Source organism: Microtus ochrogaster, chromosome 5 (assembly GCF_000317375.1).
Source record: "Microtus ochrogaster isolate Prairie Vole_2 chromosome 5, MicOch1.0, whole genome shotgun sequence".
Taxonomy (NCBI): domain Eukaryota; kingdom Metazoa; phylum Chordata; class Mammalia; order Rodentia; family Cricetidae; genus Microtus; species Microtus ochrogaster.
Genome location: NC_022012.1, coordinates 91017000 through 91022745, shown reverse-complemented (window position 1 = coordinate 91022745; position 5746 = coordinate 91017000). Strand labels below are relative to the sequence as shown.

Below are 5746 nucleotides of genomic sequence, written 5' to 3'. Positions count from 1 at the left end.
CGCTGGGCTGGAGCTGCCGCCGCCTCGTCAGCATGAACCCCGGAGCCGCGCCCGGGAGAGCCGCGCTCGGGGAGGCGGAGCGGGAGGCCCGGCGCCGCGGGAAGCGCGAGCGGGAGACGGAGGAAAGGAGCGAGCTCTGTGCTAGGGCGGGAGGGCGGGAGAGAGGGAGCGCAGGAGGGAGGGAGGAAAGCGGGGAGGGCGGGCGGGTGGGTGTGTCCCGGCCCGAGGACTAGCCTCCACCGCCGCCGGCGCTGCCCGCCCGCCCGCCCGGGAGAGGGGTGCGGGGCCAAGTCGGGGGCCCAGTACGCGGGGTGTGGTCTGGGGCGGAGGGCTGCGGAGCCCGCGCGGGACACGGGGGGCCTCGCGGTAGGTGGGAGGGTACAGTGGAGCCCGGGGGAAGAAGCGGGCTCAGCGATCGGGGTGTGGGCCGCGGAGCGTGGATGGATGAGTGGGGCTCGCGGTGGAGGCCCTGGCGCAGCGGGATCGCCGGCTGAGGCCCAAAGAGGTTTATTCACCCGGAGGCCAGACGTTGTGGGAGACGTTTGTAGTCGCTAGTGGGTTCCGGGTGAGGGACATCCTGACTCTCGAACCGGGAACGGACGGTTCCGCCGGGGAGCGGGGCTGCGGAAGGCTTCGGGCACGGAGTTGGGGTGATGCAGAGCTAGGGTGTGCGGCCAGGCGGAGGGGATGCTGGGCCGGGAGTGAGGAGACCGTGAGTGGTGCGCGGGGAGTCTTGCAGACCCGGCTCGCACTGTACAGTCCGCAGAAGCAATCGGGATGGGAGTCGCTGTGCGGAACAGTGCGTCCTCGAGGCTAGACCTCCTGGCACGTGGGGCTGTGGGTGCCTCTGGGGACTGAAAGGAGGATGTGGGTGGCTGAGGGTGGAAAGTGGCCTGCGGGAGCGGAGTTGGGCCAGAACTCAAGAGCTTGGGGCGTCTGGCTGCTGCCAGGTCCGGGGTAACAGCCACCAGTGTTGGAGGGTCTGAGCCTTTCGGCGGCGCCCTCATCTTCTTGTTCCAACTTGCAGGCCAGACTTGCATCCCTGTCAACCGGTGGGCGGGGCACCGCTGCGGGCAGGGGGCGGGCCTCGGGCGCTCGCGCTCCCTGCTTACCAATCACTGCTGCCTGGGCGGGGCCGAGGCTCGTGACGTACGGGCGGGCTGGAGAAGACCATCTGGCTCCGCCCCCCTCTCCCGCTTGCGCGCGCACTTGTCTCCCCCACCCCACCCCGCGGTGGCTTTCAAGAGGGGAGGCCCTGTGGAACTTGCTCACTTTTCCACGCGGGTGGGATCCCGGCAGTAGGCAAGCAGTGTGTTCACCGGCGAGCGTCCGCAAAGTTGGAAAGAACCTTCCAGAAGTTCTTTTGGTAGGGTGTGAGCTCGCAGGCGAGTGGTGTCGGGAGAATCCCACTGTGGGAGACTGCCCCGGGGCAGGACTTCTGCGCCCGGAACACGAGGAAGGCCTGTGTGCGGACGAGCTGCCGATCCAGAAGTCTGCGATTTGTTCCCACACCCAAGCAAGTGACATCTTGGGACTAAGAGCGTCCCAGGTGCCCTTAGAGTGCGCTCGCCCAGGAGTGCTCTTCTCAAAGCACCTTAGGGACTTGGGGCAGCCAAGTCGTGCAGCGCGAAGGGTCCATTTGATGAGAAAGGCGAGCCTTAGCGTGTAGCGCCCCCCGCCCCTGCCCCCGGCATGACCTCGCTAACCCTCGCAGACGCAGACTCATTAAAGCCAGCTAGCGCCCAGGACTTGCCTTCTCTGTCTAACGCCTGACCCACCTTGTGTCTCGGCTCACCTAGGCATGTGTTTAAACCCTGGATTGGTACATCAAGGACCATCGGAAGCAATTTTCACACCTGTGGAGATTCCTGCTTAGCTTTTTCTGTAGCAGTGATTTTGGCGGGGCGGAGGAGGGAAGGGGGGACCCGGCAGTAACAATTCTTTCCTTACCGGCATCCTCTACCATTCTCCGGGTCGGAAATCACCTGCAAGTCCCTCAACCCCCACCCCACCATCTTCACCCATTCACCTTCCTTCCTTTTTAAATTTATTCTTTGAATATTTCACATATGTATGCACTATATCTTGATCAATTCATCCCTCAGCTCCCTGCAGCAGCCCGTTCCATCCCCCATCCAGTTTCGTGTCCTTTATAATTATTTATTTGCCCTGATTACGGTTAGTCTGCACACGTGGTTGTGGGATCAGCCACTGACTGAGGCGTGGGGAACTCACCGGTGGCTACAGGTCTCAAGAAAACTGACTCTTCCAGCGCAGGCAGCCATCAACTGTCCAGAGCTCCTAGGTGCTGTGGGGCCCCGTGGCCCCTCCCTACTCATTGTTGGAATTCTTGCCTGGCCTAATCTTGTGCAGACACCCACAGCTGCTCTGGGCTAACTTGTGAAAGAGGGAACCGTAGCTCTCTCCCCTATCCTGCTTTCACACGCTGCCTCCTTTTCCATGCCTTCCCTGAGCCTTGGTGTGTGTGTGTGTCAGGGTGAAATGTGTGTGGGGGGAGGGGGGGCTGTTGATGGAGATGGTCCGTGAATGGCTGAGCACTCAGAGTTGCCTATTCTGGGCACTTTGAATAGCAATTCATCTCTGCATGACCACTGCCCCTGCCCGCTACAGTAATAAGTAGCTTCCTGATCGTGGCTGGGAGCAGCGCAAATCCTGCATCAGGGGATGAAGAACTTCTCCGAGTCCTTTTTCTCTCCCATCGTCAGTTCATTTAAGAATTCAATTTATTAATAGAAATCAAGGAAATCATTACCCATCATCCCATCCCACCCTTAAACCAACACACCACCAACACACACCAACATTTATTAATAGAAATCAAGGAAATCATTACCCATCATCCCATCCCACCCTTAAACCAATCTTTACTTTCCTTCATTTTGCCTTGCCATTGCTGACAAGATTTTTATGTAGGTATAAAATCCAAACTGAACCACATGTTTAAAATATTGGGGTCTGGGCTGGAGAGGTGACTCGGTGGTTGTCAGCTCTGGCTGTGCTTCCAGATGACCGGGGTTCAGTTTTCTGCACCCACATAGCTGCTCACAACCAACCGGCACTCCAGTTCCAGAGGGATATGCTGCCCTCTTCTGGCTTCCGAGGGCACTCACTACACGCATGATGCTCATTCATATAGGCAGATAAAGCACATATAAGTTTAAAAAAATACATTTAACATGAGTACTTTTACACACAAAATATGTGGATATGTGTGCACAAGTTATAAATACAACCCACTGAGTCCACTTTTGTTGTTTGTGTGTATATGGTTTCAGAAATAACCACCTCGTCTTGGATAACCAATATGGGCTCATCCATGAGAGAGGCTAATTCTCCTTCTAGCAGGCATTAGTTGCCCATAGTTCTTTGTCTAGGGACGAGCCCTATGAAAATTTCCCTCTTCTATGTTAGTGTGTCTACTGATAGTGCCATTGTTTTGGTATCGTTGGTGCAGCTATTTGTAGGAGTAAATTTTTAAAAATTTAAATGTGGTGACATAATTATTATAACTATAATAAATAATTTCATAGTCTCATAGGAAGAGTCTGAGATGACACAGTACTTTGGTTTGCAGATGAAAGATTAACCATGATGGGAACATATGCATCTATACCTTAGTGGGAACATATACATCTATACCTTAGCTGTTAAAGTACATATACAGGATAAATCAACTAATTAAATAATAGCAAATGCACCAAAATAAATGTGGGCAAATGCTTTACTTATTTATTTATTTCCTCAGATTCAGAGAAATCTGCCTGTCCCTCCCTCCCGAGTGCTGGGATTAAAGGCGTGCACCACTGCCACCTGGCTTCAGCAAGCATTTATTAAGTGCCTTCTGTTTGCTTTGATCTAGGTAGTAGGGGTTATGGAGCTGAGCTTACCTTGTTCTCCGATAGATCAGGCGTGAGTGTGGCTCTTCCTGTTTGTGGCTCTTTGCCAATTGGAGTAAATCATCCCCAGTACCCAGAGGACAGATGGCAGCCATTGGAGGTCAACCACATCAAGGCTCAGAGAGGCTCAGAAACAGTTGAAAGGATTTAGAAGTCGTGTTTCCCTGGAATACTGACCTAATATGAAATAGTGGTATCATACTGTTGTGCCAGTGATGTAAAAACAGCTTTAGATATGGCGTAGTAGTGCATGCCTTTAGTCCCTGCACTCAGAGGCAGAGGCAGCCAGATCTCTGAGGTCGAGGCCAGACTGGTCTATAGAGTGAGTTGCAGGCCGGCCAGGGGCTACACAGAGAAACCTGTCTCCAACAAAACAAAAACAAACAAATAAACAAAAACAGCTTTCAGGTGACTCTTATTTCCCAGTCCTGGGGACTGAGCCCAGGGCTTCGTGTATAGTCCCAGGCAAGCTGCCGTTCAGCTGCACTGTTTTACAATCCTATTTCTTTTCCTTTTTTTATGATGTGTACCTTAGACTCCCAGACCTGTAGCCATGATCCATGACACATATGCAAGCAGTATTGCCATTGATCCAACATCAGTCCTCCTTCTGTTGATTAAATTTTATGTATTGATTGAGTTACTAGTGCTATTGAAATTATGAAACAAAAAAATATATAAGAACAGATCTTTGAGTATCCTTCACCATGAGTGTCTCTTCTGATGTGTGTGTGTGTGTGTGTGTGTGTGTGTGTGTGTGTGTGTGTGTTTGCCAAGGCAGGGTTCTGTATAGCCCTGGCTGTCCTGGAACTCACTCTGTATATTGGCTGACCTCGAACTCACAGAGATCCACCTGCCTCTGCCTCCCAAGTGCTAGGATTAAAGGCATGTGCCACCACCGCCTAGCACATATTCTTAATTTAGAAAATTTTTGTTTTTCATGCACGTACCACTTTAGTGACAGCTGCTTTCCCCGGATGATAGTCCTTTATCAATGCAGTGATCAGCTTTGCAAAGCTCCCCAAGCCAACACAAGGACAGGAACTATACTCACACTGTGTCTGTCTTTACTAACAAAAGCTCATGACCAAGGGAGAGAGTGTAAATCAGCCTAGGGGTGTCCATTCTGAGAGCACAAGAAGAGCTTATGACGAGATTGGCATTGGGTTCACCCATTTGTATAGTCTGTCTCTTCTCCTTCCCCTTCTTAATTCTCATCTAGGTGTATGTTAGATGATTCCCTGTCCTTCTTGACAAAACCAACGGCAATGGCTCTGACCCTATCAAGAGCATTCATACGGCAACCTCACCTTGCTCTAGTATACACGACTAGTGTTCACCCACTGAAGTCAGACCAAATTTAAAGATGCCATACCAGTTTTTATCTAATTGTAAAAGTAGACTACTACTCATATCTGTTTCTGGGATCTCATATATAATCTAAATATTTTATAATATAGACCTCTGGCTTCGAGACCTGTAGTCACGATCCATGGATCATATGCCACCAGTGGTCACGATCCACGGGTCATATGCCACCAGTGGTCACAATGCATGGGTCATATGTCATTGGTGGTCATCCTCAATATTGTTTTTAAAGACAGGACCTCAAGATGTAGCCCTGTCTGGCCTGGAACTTCCTGTATAGATGAAGCCAGTCTGACACAGCGATTCTCCTGCCTCTGTCTCCCACGGTCGGAGATTAAAGATGTACACCACTACCCCTGGCTTTTTAAAATACAGTTCCTTGAATTGGAAACTAGTAGGAAAGATTGGAAAAGACAAGACACACAACAGACACACCACCAACACACACCACCAACACACAC

At 51.8% G+C, this 5746-nt stretch overlaps 1 non-coding gene and 1 pseudogene across 1 annotated transcript; both read right to left on the bottom strand.

The window, feature by feature from the left end:
• Nucleotides 1-4441: 4441 nt before the first annotated feature.
• Nucleotides 4442-4512, bottom strand: LOC113456113. Its single transcript, XR_003376984.1, has one exon. It is a non-coding gene; the product is annotated as a small nucleolar RNA SNORD113/SNORD114 family (small nucleolar RNA).
• Nucleotides 4513-5373: 861 nt separating this feature from the next.
• Nucleotides 5374-5441, bottom strand: LOC113456112 (annotated as a pseudogene).
• Between the last annotated feature and the right edge of the window lie 305 nt (nt 5442-5746).